The 14,970-nt window shown below is 39.0% G+C and overlaps 1 protein-coding gene across 1 annotated transcript in view; it reads right to left on the bottom strand.

Annotated features, from left to right (window-relative positions):
- Positions 1-14,970, bottom strand: part of CSMD1 (CUB and Sushi multiple domains 1) — an 880,549-nt gene that overhangs the window by 864,719 nt on the left and 860 nt on the right. The window lies entirely within an intron of this gene.

Consider the following 14,970-nt stretch of genomic DNA (forward strand, 5'->3'; position numbering starts at 1 on the left):
TATGTATGAGGAAACAAAAAATATGAGAATATATTTTTAAAACATTTATATTAGTGGTCAGCGGGATTTAAAATTATGAATTTAGTGGTCCATGAGCTCCGAAGGTTTGGCGAGCGCTGCTCTAAACCACCCTGTGTTTTTTTTCCAAGCTCACTAATCTTTTAAGAACATGGACTGAATATCCACTCTTCTGGTTCAGACAGATAGTGGACATCACAATGACATACTTCCCTAACCTCCACTACCTGTTCAGAATCCTGTCTATATCATTACCTTCTTACACTTTTCAGATCCTACAAAAACAGGTTTTTCAGTTCATCTGGAAACACAAGATGCTACATACATTAATATTTTCAGGTGGCCCAGCATGCTATCTTAACCAAATATCAGGCCACCAGGGAAGGATAGGTTTCATCTGTGGGACCAAATTACTTATCATTCTCTTAAATTATGGGACTCCCTTAGATATTCAGGAGATTTTCTCTCACCCCATCTCTCATCTTTGGTGGACTAAGTCTAACCTGGATTTATTCTCACCGGGAGACGATTACTGCATCATGCATGCATGAATTATTGTCACAAAGAACTCTGCAACTTTATTGATAGTGATACTTGGTCCCAAATCTGGGATGCCACTAAATCTAGGTCCCAGAATGCGATAGCCCTGGAGGTACATTTTAAAGTGTTATTTTGATTGTATATGGTATTGAGTTACCTTGAGCAGTTTGTTCTGGGACATTCTAGTAGATGCTTTTGAGGCTATCCCGATAGGGATACCTTTTTGCCTGTGTGGTGGATATGTTCCATTGTGTAGGATTTTTAGTCTGAAGTTTACAGAATGCTCACAGTCCTCATGGACATTCATGTCATCCTTGACCCTAGTGAAGCCCTCCTCAGTGTAAAACCACTCAGACATTCTCTTATGCAAGTTAAGCGTATGCTCCATGTCCTGACTGCAGTCAGGGACACTATTGGGAAAGCATGACTTACCAATGCTCTTTCGATTGCCGAGGTCAAAAACTAATGATAAATTGATGGTGCTTGTTTTTGACACAATGTCTGAGTTTGAGCGGTTGTGGGAACCTTCGATAACCCATTATTTATCTCCTTTTTTGATTGTGTCTGGGTCACCCTTTGAGTGCTGTTAAGTGTAAGAGCTTCTCTACAGTGGCCTCTGGAAACTCAAGAGTGTGTTATACCAGTACCTACCTTACATATTTTCTGTGCTTTTTTACTTCTGCCTTTTTTCTTAGCTTTTCACTTTCTTTACAAATAACAAGGTAAAAAACAGTAAAGATGGTGAGCGTACTACCGGTGGGAAGACTGTAAGCGGGTTTGGGTGAGCGAGCTACTTAGCCAGGGAGAGGTACCCTGTAGACAGATGTAAGAAGGCAAAAAAGGGATTTGTATTATTAAAACAGATTATAATCCTTACAATGGTGTCTGCAAATAGGGACTCACTTTTAGATGAACGAGATGATGTCTTGCCGATGGAGAGTGGGTGATGTTGTTGGCTTAGATCGCAAAGCGGCTCATGTGGTTGGTCTGTGTGGATATGATCAGAGACTTGACGACTCCCATTTGGTCCCTTGATGATGGAGGAGGGATGGTAGAGGCAACTGGAGTGCACATGTAACTTTGTGAAAAAGCAGGCTATGCATTGGAAGTAGAACTCCCGTCGGGTACAGTGAGAGCTAGGCTGGCCAGGCTGCCACTCATCGGCTGAACGGGAGCGAGAGTGCCGCTATGTAGCGGTATAAAGGTTGTCAGCAGTCGTTGTGGATAAATGTTCAGGGACGGGCACAGGGCTAGAGAACAGTGTGGTCCGCCTTGCTGAGTGCTGAGGATATCGGTTAAGTGGTTTGGCTACATGTTTCGAGGCTCTATGCCTCTTTGTCAAACCAGCGATACATTCACTAGAACGGGCAGGAGATGCAGAGGTTTTTAAAAAATGACAGGTGGGCGGGACTTTAGATCGTGAACGGCTGCTATTGGCCGGTTCTGCAGGGAGGGTTGGTCATGGCAAATGATAGATGGCATTGAAGCCGATTACTTTAAAAAAAGATTGTGGGTACATGTTTAAAAAGCATTTAATAAAAATGGATAAAATTGGAAGTAATACAAACAGAACATGCTATAATGTTATTCCAGAATAAGTAAGTCATTGGTTGTGACAATATAGTATCTCAAGTGTCTGGAATTTGTATTTACTTTTATTAATACATTGTCACAATATTGGATTCGTTTGGAATGTATATAATACTGGTTTAAAAAAGGGGGGATAAAACAAAGTGGGTTGTGTGAAGAACTTTGTTTTAAAATTGTATATAAATTAATCATTATCAGAATTTACATATATAAACAATTTTTTATATAAAAGCATGTTACATGCATTTTTTCTTTTTATCTTTCTACACTGCTTTGTTAGAAAGTGATTTATTTGTTTTTTAAAAGCGCATACCATTTGGTGTATGTGTATAGGGCTCAGAATACTGTTGGTTCGGAATTTTACAAGATGTTTTGTATTTCTATTTCTTTGTTAAGACCAGTTGGTACTAGGGTATTTAATTTATAAATCCAGAACGTCTCCCTATTACATAGGAGTCGAAAACGTTCAGAGGGTGCTAAGTGAGTAGGTATATGTTCAATGGCAAACACATGCAGGGCGTGAATATTTTTGTAGTGTTTTGCTGTAAAATGCCGAGGGACGCTGTGTTCAGTGTCTCCTTTTTCTATGAAGCGTCTGTGTTCCCCTATGCGTTTTCGTAGTGGACGTATAGTGCGTCCAACATGCATCAAACCGCAGGGGCATGTTAATCCGTATACCACATGGTCGTGTGTACACGTAATAAATTGTCTGGTGTTGTAAGTGTTGTTACTATGGACCATAGTAAATGTTGTTTGACCGTGATGAATAAATTGACAGGTGAGACACTTCGGTTTTTTGCACCGAAATGTTCCAACCCTGTTGTCAAACAAAAAGTTTTTTGTGCTTGTTTTTGATTCTTTAAGTAGTTTACTTGGTGCAACTATATTCTTAATGTTTTTGTTTTTCTTGAAATTAATATAGGGTCTAGATGGTAAAAGGGGACCTAGTTTTGGATCCTTTAATAGGATATGCCAGTTTTTGTGAAGGACTTTCTCGATGGCCTTATAACTAATGTTATATGTAGTGAAGAACCTAACGTGATTGTTTTTAGGTAAAGGTTGAACATGATCGGCAGTTTTGGGTGTGGCTGTTTTTAGGTATGTGGAAAACGCATCTGTGATCAATTCTTCAGGATATTCTTTCTCCTTGAATTTGTTCGTGAGAAGGAGACTAGAGGCAGTGTAGTCTGATTTTTCGGTACAATTTCTACTAAGTCAACAAAACTGGCTCTTAGGGATGTTGTTTTTACCACCGGGGGTGGTGGCAATTGTGATAATGAAGGTATGAATTTCCCCCTGTGGGTTTTGTATGTTTTTTTGTGATGATCTGATTGTTTTTGGTGGTGAGTTCAAGATCTAAGAAGACTAATTCGTTAGTGCTAACAACATGGGTAAAGGATAGGCCTAGCTTATTGTTATTGCAATGACGGACAAATTCCAACACGTTTTCTGGTGGGCCATCCCAGATAATGACTATGTCATCTATGTATCTCCCATAGAAGACTAGATGTTGGGCATAAGGGTTGTTCTTCCATATGTGGTGGTCTTCCCAGCAGCCCATGGTGAGATTAGCATAACTGGGTGCATAATTGGCGCCCATGGCTGTCCCGTTGTTTTGTAGATTAGAATTTGTCAAGAAAGGAAAAATAGTTATGATTAAGTGTGAACTCGGTGCACTCCATAATAAATTGTGCTTGCGTATGATTGATGGAGGATTTGGAGAGATAAAACAAAAGGGCCTCTAAACCTACGGTGTGTGGGATAGATGTGTATAGGGAGCAAACATCTAAGGACACCCAGCAGTAAGTGTAATTCCAATGGTAGGTGGATAAAATTTGGATGAGATGCCCAGAATCTTTGATGTAGGAAGGCAGAGCTGTAACTATGGGCTGAAGGAATTGATCTATGTAGATTGACAATCCGCTGGTAAGGCTGTTGTGCTAGCTATTATTGGTCGTCCTGGTGGATTTACGCTGTCCTTGTGGATTTTTGGTAAATGATAAAAATATGGGGTGTTGGGATATTTGGGGTTTAAGAAGGATCTTTCTTTTTTTCAAGATGATGCCACTAGCGAATGCTGGTTCAATGAGGGCATCAAGCTTTTTGGTGAATGAGGTCAGTGGATCTTGTGGAAGATGCTTGTAAGTATGTGGATCCGAAAGTAACCTTAATGCTTCTTTGGTGTAATCTGATCTGTTTTGGATGACGGTTCCACTCCCTTTATCGGCTTGTTTAATCACAATGTTTTTGTTGAGACCGAATTCTTTTAGAGCTTTTTGTTCATTGGGAGATAAGTTGGGATATTTTTTGGCATTGGTGCATACATTTAGAAGGTCTGAGTAAACTACATGATAGAAGGTATCGATAAAGAGGCCTTTCGAATGAACGGGATAGAAATTGGATTTTGGTCTGAGAGAGGTATGAATAATCTCAAGATTGGCAATGGACTCGATATTGTAGTCATAGTCAGGGCTAATGTTTGCCAATTTGTATAGTATACTTAGGATATCTCCATCAAGATTCTCAACAATGTTGAGTGTGGTCTTGTCTAGTGGATCAGGAGTGTTTACAGTGGGGGTAGTGCTTTGAGCTGCCTAGTAATGTCGTTGTAGAGTAAGCGAACAAATACATTTGTTTAAGTCCTTGAATAGAGTGAATGGGTTGGGTTTTGTGTCAGGTGCAAAATGTAAACCTTTTTTGAGTAATGACAATTCTTCAGGACTGAGGGTGTGGTCAGAGAGGTTAAATATTTTTATAGTGGAGGGTTCTACGGTGGAATTGTTTCTTTTTTTGCTATGTTTTCCTCCTCTGTTTCCTCTTCTCGTACCTTTCTTTTTATTTTTGGAGGGTGTATGGGTCCCAAGTCAAAAAAATATGTAATATTACCAGTACTAGAAGTGATTGTATTGGAGGTAGGTGGTATCTCTGGGACGGTTTTAGGTGAATGTGTTTGTAGGGGCTCAGAAGGCATTTCTTATGAATTGGGATTTCTGGGAGAGAGGGACGGTTGAGAGTTTATGATTTTTGGGGATATATTGGTTTTAGATATAGTGGTGTTGTGAATGTAAATGAGATTTGTTTCGTCCCAGATTAGTTGGGTTACTTTATTTGTAGTTATAGGGTGTAATGATAGAAGGGGGACAGGGTGTGGTTTGGCTGGAGTGTTACAGGGGGACTTCTTCCAATGAAATACTCTGTTCAGATTGTAATCCATAATGTCTCTCTTGAGTTTTCTGGATTTAGAGCATATAATATTGTTTTCAAATGTATTGATGTTGCGTGTTAAATTAGACATCCATGGGGTATAGAGGCATGAAGTTCCAAACGAATCTTTAATGTTGGTCTGAAGGTTGGTGACTTTAATCGATATATTATTTAATTTCCGCTTCCTTTGGGTGATTATGAGTTCAATCCACTTTTTGGTACAGAATTTGGAAAAAAGGTGCCAATTTGATGTAAGATCGTGATCTAAAAAATCACAGGTCTTGGGGATTCTTAGGCCTCTCGGGGTGATACCAAGTTCAATTTATTTATTGAGGAATGCGATATCCCAACATTGTTGGCTTTCATGGTTGATGCATGTTTGAATTTCTGCATATCAATTTCCAAAATTAGGGAGTGTGGAGGGCGATGGTTTTGAAGATTGGTGTTGATTGGAGGTGAGTAGAAGGGTGCCTTAGGTAGTTTTAAGATGTTTGGTACATGTGAGTGGTCAGAGAAAATTAGATCTAATTTTTTTTCTCTGTTGGTGTAAGCCATGTTGAAATTTGGTGGCGGTGTGCGGCTAGCCAGGCCTCTAGGCAAATAACAAGCCTGCCTTATTCAGGCTCTTGTCTTTAATAATCTCAAATTGTTGGGACATCATGCTGGGGCACACTCGAGTGTGACAGCTAGGTTTTGATTTTGCTATATCCCCCTCCGTCTATTTTGCTGCTTGCGCATTGTATGCGATGTATTTTGATCTGCTTTGGTCTCATATCTACTGCCCCGGAGACCTTTCTGTGCCCCTATTATGTTTATGTATTATGTTTCTTGTTACTGTTAATTGTTCAATTATTGACACTATGTAATCCTTTGTTTGAACATTGTTTAAAACTTTAAAAAAAATAATTTGAAAGAAAACATATGCAAACATTTGTATACATGTAAGCTTACAGTGTTAAACATCACATATTATCTAAGTTATTCTCTTCCCAACAAAGAATAAATAAATAATCATTCATACCACAGATGAGCCTGTTTGAAGTTGTCAAATTTTCTGCCACCTTTATGATACAGTCCTACTTTTTTAGGAACTGGCCCTGAATATGTAGTTCAGTAAGAAGCAACTAAGTCATAGCATATGTTGTTACTTATGTTCAACAAGCTTGTGTGGCATACATTACACAGATAATATTTTCCCAAAGTGTATAATTTCTGCAAAAATAATAATTAGAAGTTTGAAAATGTCCTGGAATGACCCATTTGTTTCATACAAAATGATAGAATGTAATCATAGGGAAGAAATGTATCACTGCAAAAAGATAAGAAAACTTCTTCCACAATTATAATGCTATTTGGAAGAATAAAAGAAACTTGTCATCTGCCAAAATGAAACGTGTTTAGTTTTTAATACAGTAACTAAATTGTGACATAATGACTATTCTTATTTTGACTCACAGAAATAGCTAAGGTTTACTGTAATTTTACAAGTCAAGAAAAGGTATCCTGTTCATACAGAGTTCCTCATGAGAATTTATAGGTTGACAAAAATTCCACAAAAGCTATTTTGTAGCATAATGAAAACAAACGTGCAAATTACAAATTAAATACAGCCTATAATATGGAAAATGGTTATCGGTAGATTTAAAGACATGGTTTTTAAAGTGTATATGCAGATAAAAAATTCCTCATCTGTTTTTTTAAATACTAGAGATGTTCTCATCACCAGTTACCTTTTTACCCAAGAGCTTTAGTCCCATATCTATATTTTTGTTTGTTTTCTTTTAGGCCATTTTTTTGTTTTCAGAGAAAAAAGTATATGTATTTTTCCAAAAAGGCAAGTGTAACTATTTTTATATGATTTTATGTTTATTTGTCCTAGCTTTAACCAGCTACCTAGAGGTTTAAGATTCTGACCTCAACTAAGCCAACTTTATTCTTCAAACAGTGTAAGGCAAGTAAAATTGTGAATGACACTGCCCTCATAGTAATTATTCTGTAGCTGCACTTTTGCCCAAGTCCTTTTTTCATAGAGTTGCTTGAGAGTTACTATTAACTCTCAAGCAACCAGAAACTACAGTTATGCGTCACCTACCGATCCCTATCGGTGCCAGGTTACTGGGAGTTTACTGTATCTTGTATATTATGGCAGTAGATCTCTAGTATGTGTTAGGTCACATGTGTCAAGCACAAGGCTCGTTGGCCGAATCTGGCCCCCAGGCCATTTCATGTGGCCCTCGCACCTCTCCTGTAGCTGCGCCACCTCCCTCATCTCCGCCCCCACCTTGTCTCAGCAGTCGGCAGCAGAGAGGAGGACAGAGCACTTTTGGACACACTGAGTAGGGATGCACCGATATTGGTATCGGTGCAGATACTGGGCGTTTTCATGAGTACTCGTACTAGTGAAAATGCCCTCATACTAAGTACTGATACTGGTGCTTTAAATTTTTAAACTGAAGCCGGCACTGTAAACAAGGTCCTTCCCAGGAAGGCTGCAGCCATCTCCTGCAGGGTCCCAGCAGCCATCCTGTGAACCGCGTCACCTGTTTACAGTGCAGGCTGCAAATCTCCTCCATTCTGTGGATCCACTTTACCTGCTGTAATATACTTACCCAGCTGCGCTCTGTGTACGGAATCCAGCCCACTTCCCTGACCTCACACAGCTCCTTCCCGGTCTTCAGGTTAAAGCCGGGAAATATGAAATGCTCAGCGTTCCATTGTACAAACGATGCCGAGCATTTGCCTCTGACCACCGTGCAGATCATCGGGACTCTCATTAAACCCGTAGAGCCTCTAGCAGCAGCCTAGCCTTCTCTCACTTGAAGCTGTGAGCCTCCTCCACACACCTTGCAGATTGCTCACTCTCTCTCTCTTACCATCTATCTATCCATTATTATTCTGGTGAGAATATGCACAGCTTACCTGTCTATGGGCTTGAAGTATGACTTCTCTTAAAGGAGCAGCCTTCTCACCACTCCTGGATTCCATTAGACTGGCACTCTTACAGGGGAAATAATGGAACCTTCTCGGATACCACAATCCATCATGTGCACTGCACAGTGGGTTCTGAACTGTGGGTCTACTAACCACAAGTATACTTCATTTGTCTACGTCAACTACTGACTTATAGTATATTCCTGTTACACGTGGCAACTTCCTATTTAAAGGGGTATGCAAGTTGCCATATTATCACAAGTGAACTTGTAGTTCTCAACCCAATCGGAACAACCATGTTTGATGGACATTTCTATTTTGTAAGGTTGGGCTACATGAAGCAAACAGACACACATATCTTAATACCTACCTACTAGTTCATCCTGAATAACCAGTAAAGCAACTTGATTGTGAGCAGTTATCTATACGCAGCTGTGATACATCGAGTTATACTAATTTGAGAGAACTACTTAAACCATTAACCAGGTTGTTACACCTGCCAAGACCAACCTGGACCCCTGGTGAGACCACACAGCCATCCTAAGACCCTGCACCGCCATCTGAGAGCCCGCACAGCCCACCATAGAATCTGCACTGCCCAGCATAGACCCCGCACAGCCACCTGAGACACCACACATTCCCCCATAGAACCTGCACAGCTCAACTGAGAGTCCACACATTCCCCCATAGAACCTGCACAGCTCACCTGAGAGTAGGCACAGCCCAGCATTGACCCTGCACAGCCACCTGAGATTCTGCACCACCCATCATAGAATCTGCACAGCCACCTGATAGCTTGCACAGCCCACCATAGAACCTGCACAGCCAACTGAGAGTTCACACAGCCCACCATAGAACCTGCACAGCCAACTTAGAGTCCACACAGCCCACCATAGAACCTGCACAGCTACCTGAGAGTCCACCCAACCCACTATGGACGCTGCATAGCGCAACATAGACCCAGCATAGCCAACTTGAGATTCCGCACAGCCCACCAAACAACCTGCACAGCCCACCATAGACCCCACATAGCCCACCTGAGATTCTGCACATTCCACCATAGAACTTGCACCACCACCTGAGAGTCCGCACTATAACACTAGTTGCCATTATTTTTCCTAGACTTCTACTTTCCGTGATAGTTATTACTAAAACCGGTAATAATTTAATGATAAAGAATAAATACATTTATATAGTCTTACAGATACAACCAGCCCTTTGAGGGCAACCATAATGCTGATGCGACCCGCAATGAAAATGGAGTTTAACACCCCTGTGTTAGATGAATATGGTGATATGCCTATTTATAGTAATCTCTTCAGTTTATCAAACAAAATAATTAAGGGCAGTTCTTTAAATATATGCACACTTTATTATATTAGTACATTTTATTTTGCATTTTGCTTTCACAGTGAGCTGCATGCACCATTAAATCCCAACTTCAGACTTTTTTTTTTAGATGTAGATGGTGTAAGGAAGGAATTGCATTGTTTCATGTCTTTCTAGCTGTCTCTTTTATGTTTACCACTTCCTGTCCTGGTGACTACGTGAAAATGGCATGTTTCAAGCAAGCACACAGACGGTGATGAAAGCTTACAGTGAGACTATATTTTGATCCATTTAAAGCTTTAGTTGTTGCCTTTTTTTTGGGTGGACTTTATCACATACTCGGGAACTGGTATCAGAAAAATAAGAGAAAAATAAATTCCTTTTTCCGACAAAGCTGAGTTTACTATACAGTGGCACTTAGCAATTTCAGAAGGTGAGAACAAGTATTATCTTCCAATTTATTATATATTTTTGTTCTTTGACACAATAAATACCTAGACAGTGATTCTAACCTTTTTCTATTCTATCCGAAATGAAAACAATATTTTTTGGTTGGAACTTGGCTTTCACCCCAGTTGCTGAAAAGATTTACTCTTAATGTAAACCTTGCATCAAAATGCAAGGTCCCATGAACTTTTAGACCACCCACCCTGCAAAAGTGCAGCATTACATGTAAAATAAAAATAAATCACACATTAGGAGAGAAAAAGCAAAAATATATTGACCTTACTCCCTGACCCTGGTGATGATAACATCACAGGCATTGTGGCAGAAATGTGGCAAAACTGGAGGATAAAAATCACACAGGAAAACATTTAAGTCCTGTGCAATTTAATGCAATGTCCTCTTTTACTCTGATCTAATATATAGGGATGCACAGATACCAAGTATTTGGGTGAGTACTCGTACTCGCCCAAATTCTCCCGATGCTTACTCCAATACCAGAACTTCCGGTATCACAAAGCCAGGCAGAGAGTCATTACATGCCGCTGGCTTCCTGATTGGCCGAGAAGCCGGCTCCATGCTCCCTCGTCACCAGGTAGCATAGAGCCTGCTTTCCAGACAAACAGGAAGCCAGGGGGTGGGTAAAGACTCCCCCGGTTTCCTGATTGGTCGGGAAGCCGAGTCCATGCTCCCTCATCACTTAGTGATGAGAGAGCATGGAGCCGGCTTCCCAGACTGCCTTCCCAGGGCAGTGTGTAATGACTCGCTGCGTGGCTTCCTGATTGGTCATTACCCACCCCCCATACTCTCTCATTGTCCAGAAAGTTGGCTCCATGCTTCCTCATCACCTGGGGAGACTGAGACTGCATGAATGTGTATACATTAGTCTGTCTCCAGATAAACACGATTAAGGATGGGAAAATACCAACATATTACATTTTGCTGTGGTAATTATTTCCTGTTCCTCATTTTCCTTAGTAAATTTAAACAGTTCAGGATTACTCAATTGTCTTGGCCATTTAATATGCAATATTATAATGGGAATACTAAGTAAACAAAAATCTATGGGTCTAAGAGAAACATCTGTATTACAGACTATTTGTACTTCTATTTAAAAAAATAAAGAATAATCTCCAATGTATGCAAATGCTCATCTTCATCAAACACCAAGCTACTCTGCAGTACCTGAGGCGGTACTTAAGCCTAAAATATCATTATGCTAAATTATGATGATAAATTCACTTTAAAGCTATTCAAGATTTAAGCACAACAAAAGAAGCTGCCAAAAAAGTTTAAATCAAACTTTTTGAGCACTGCTGCTTCTGTTTGAAAATAAAACACTTTCAAATGCAAAAAAAATAGTTATTGGCAGCCCTTTGAGGTAATTTGTACACTGTGCATTAGCGATAAGAAAATAGCCATAAATATAATTAGCAGTTGAAAAATTATACTTGCATGTTTACATCATAATAAGTGTGGCACATAGTGTGGTTTAGTTAGTGGCTTGACACTTTGGGGGGCAGCTGCTATGCTTTCTACTAATGCATCTCTAAGATTTCTTTACATATTACTAAGGAAAAGAGGTTATATGAGCAGATTTGTTGTGTGATAAGCTAACAAAAAGTTGTTGTACTAGACATAACTGAACATCTTATCTCAAGTCTATAGATGTTTCCTTGTAAATAACTACTATACCTTTTGTGTGGTTCATCAGCTGCAATTTTTCTATTTTACTATTTTCTTAAAAGTTGTAATATATTTCAAGGACATATATTTAGAAGGACATAACTATATTTGGTATCAATAGTTTAGGCAGTTGGTGCGTGTCTGCATCAAGCTAGAATAATGTTTGCCTGTAAGCACATATTCAGACTTCTCCTAATATATACAGTATACAGTATATACACTATATTGTATTGCACTTCTCCTAATATATACAGTATACAGTATATACACTATATTGTATTACACTATATTGTATATGTGTATTGCTTCTGACCTGAAGAAGAGAGGTTCACTCTCGAAAGCTTGTCTTTTATATATTTTGTTAGTCCAATAAGAAAGTTATCATTGCACACTGATTCCAAACCTAGAAAGAAGCTCCTACTGCCTAATCAGCTGCAGCTGGGAAATTTCCTCTCTGCAACTGTGCGTAAACAAAGGGGCAGGGTGTTTTGACTTATATAACCACATGGATATATTTGATCAATATATATGGCCTTATAAGTTCAATGATGTCAGCACAAGCATCTTGCCCCTTTGTTTATGTACAGCTATGGGGCAGGGCATGTCCCTTCTGGTTCAGAGAAGCTCAAGTTTAGACTTAGTTAGCTCATCCATAGTTGCCAATACATTCTACCTTAGATATGCTTTTAATAGATCAGGCCACATGTTTGATCCTTTTTTTCCCACAAAACTAACACACACTAGAATGCACCGCTTAGTAAAGACCAGTACCCTTGATTGGATGATATAAATACAGTCATTCTGAAAGCATCCTACCATGTTAAAAGCAATCCCTGTGCTCTGCAGAGTAAGATAGATAAGATTACTCCTTACTGAGCCATGCAGTTCCTTTCTGAATTACCATGCTCTCACCATCATTGTGGTTGATTACAACATTCCCAGGAGCCCAGAGCCTTGTATCTTGTAATAAGACACACACAATTTTTTTTATCTATCCAAGCTAAAAACAATACAAATGTAGTAGAATTAAATACAACTGTCAGAGCAAATAAGTAGAAATAAGTGAATAATGGAAACTCTGCTCCAACTTTGATTTTATGAAGCTGACCACATTATTCACTCTACCAGATGACAATTTGCTTTGCATCTATAGGACCTCTTACCAGTTCACTGTGGAGAAGGTGCCCCTTGTGTAATATCGATTTCTTATAGGAAAGTACTATATATATATTTATATTAGGATGGCACCTATTAAGGAATACTACTACTTTCTTATTCGATCACAGTGACTGGAGGTGAGGATTCTCGCCACAAACTCCAGCAACTTTAAAAGTGGGATACTTATTGGATGTGCCTGGGTGACAAGAGATCATTCAGGGGGCAGGGAGCCTGTGATTCCTAGGAGAACATACTTTTGTTAGAGGGGGCCTTCGTGTACCCTCAAACTAACCTAATAAGTGGCCCTTTGGAATATTGTAACAGGTCCCTTGATTGAATGAGGTGATGTCCATAAAGCAAAACATTCTTCTGCGATCTCAGTCTCAAAACATGCCAGCTGGATTCACTTATCCTTTAAATTCGAATAACCAACTTAACCTAATAATTGACTAAGGGAATATTAGAATTTAGCCATAGAGCTGGGTTGTTTTGCAAAAGAAGTAGCAATTTTTTTTAAAAAGAGAGTCATAAAATGCCAAGTCCAAAACTATTTTAATGGATTTTCTGTAAAATATCTTCAAAGTGGGGCTGTATTTAGACATCTCTAAATAAAACAAACTCTGTTAAGTCAAATATTGTACACATAGATGCAAATTATTAAAACGATGTGTCCAAATAAAATCTATAGTCACCTGAACACAGAAAATAAAATAAAGCAGACCTATTATTAAAACCCACACTTAACATGATTTTTGAGACACATGAGCATGACCAAATCACTTCAATTATTGCTTTGAGTTAAAAAAAATTCCCGTATTTCCATTAAATTGTATCTAAATGTAAAAATCATAAAATTAAAGCTTACCCTTCACTTCTTCAATGCTGTTCTTTTTATTCCCCTTTGTTTTTAACCTGGTGATTCTGCTAGATACTCAATGTCCTATCACAGGATGACATAACTTCTCAAGCATGTTTTCTGAGCACGACCATACTGCTTCTTAGGCACCCAGTTGGGGCCTGCCTATGTTCAGCTTCAGTACCACTTATCCCAATTGAAAAGGAGGCTCCCACTTCAGGTATTTTCAGGTACGTTTTTCACTGAAGCAGGTATGTCATCAACAAGAGAAGTGCACCCATGTCTATGGAACAGGTGCACATAGATGCCAGAGGGAGTAATGGAGCAAAGTAAATGTGCATACCACATTTACACAGTGTTTAAAAAAAGAAAAGGATTGTTTACTAAAGAGTATTTGAAAAATAAAAACATTTATCCACCTCATGGAGATTTTTGGAAGGGTTTAGTTATACTTTAATAATATTATCACAGTATAACTAAAGTATATTTGCTGTGCCCAAATTATCTCATGTGACTTAATGGCTAGGCAAGGATCTAATGGTCTCTGGCTACCAGGACCAATGTGGGTCTTTCATTACAGATCACAAGTACTCCTGGTGAGTACTTGTGATACACAAGTAATCTGGTGAAATTAGAAGATCAACAAGGCAAAACTGTAGTGCAGCACTAATAACCAGAAAGGAGTGCTATCATATACAATAACCTAATTTATCTATCCCTTCATACTTATCAATAAAAATGTTTCACAAAAAAAGTATTTTAAAATGTAAGCACCCATTGATAATATTTATTTTGAAGCTAAACTCCAGGCAAACTTTAAAAACACCAATTTAGGCATGTGTGTGTTAATTAAAAATAATTAAGTATAATTTTAAAAGCAACAAGTGTAAGTATCCGAAAATTACTCTTTATGAACTTCTTGCAATCCTCTGTACAGCAGTTCCCAGAATGGAAAAGAGAGAAGTACCCAATCAGTTCTGCTACAGTGCTCATGTGCTGGCAAGGAGCATGCTGATAAGAGGAGAGAGTAGAGTGAAAGAGAAACAATCTCATCAGTCTGTTTCTTCTCTTTCACTTTTCAATCACAGAGACAAGACTTACTTGTGTGACTTATCTGCAGTAGAGAAATGTCATGTCTCTGGGCTTGATGTGCTTTTATATATGTATTTCAACTCTGTGTTTAGCTGTTTGCCTGAAGTTCAGCTCTAGGCTGA

Source organism: Nanorana parkeri, unplaced genomic scaffold (assembly GCF_000935625.1).
Source record: "Nanorana parkeri isolate BGI_ZX_2015 unplaced genomic scaffold, ASM93562v1 scaffold586, whole genome shotgun sequence".
Classification (NCBI taxonomy): domain Eukaryota; kingdom Metazoa; phylum Chordata; class Amphibia; order Anura; family Dicroglossidae; genus Nanorana; species Nanorana parkeri.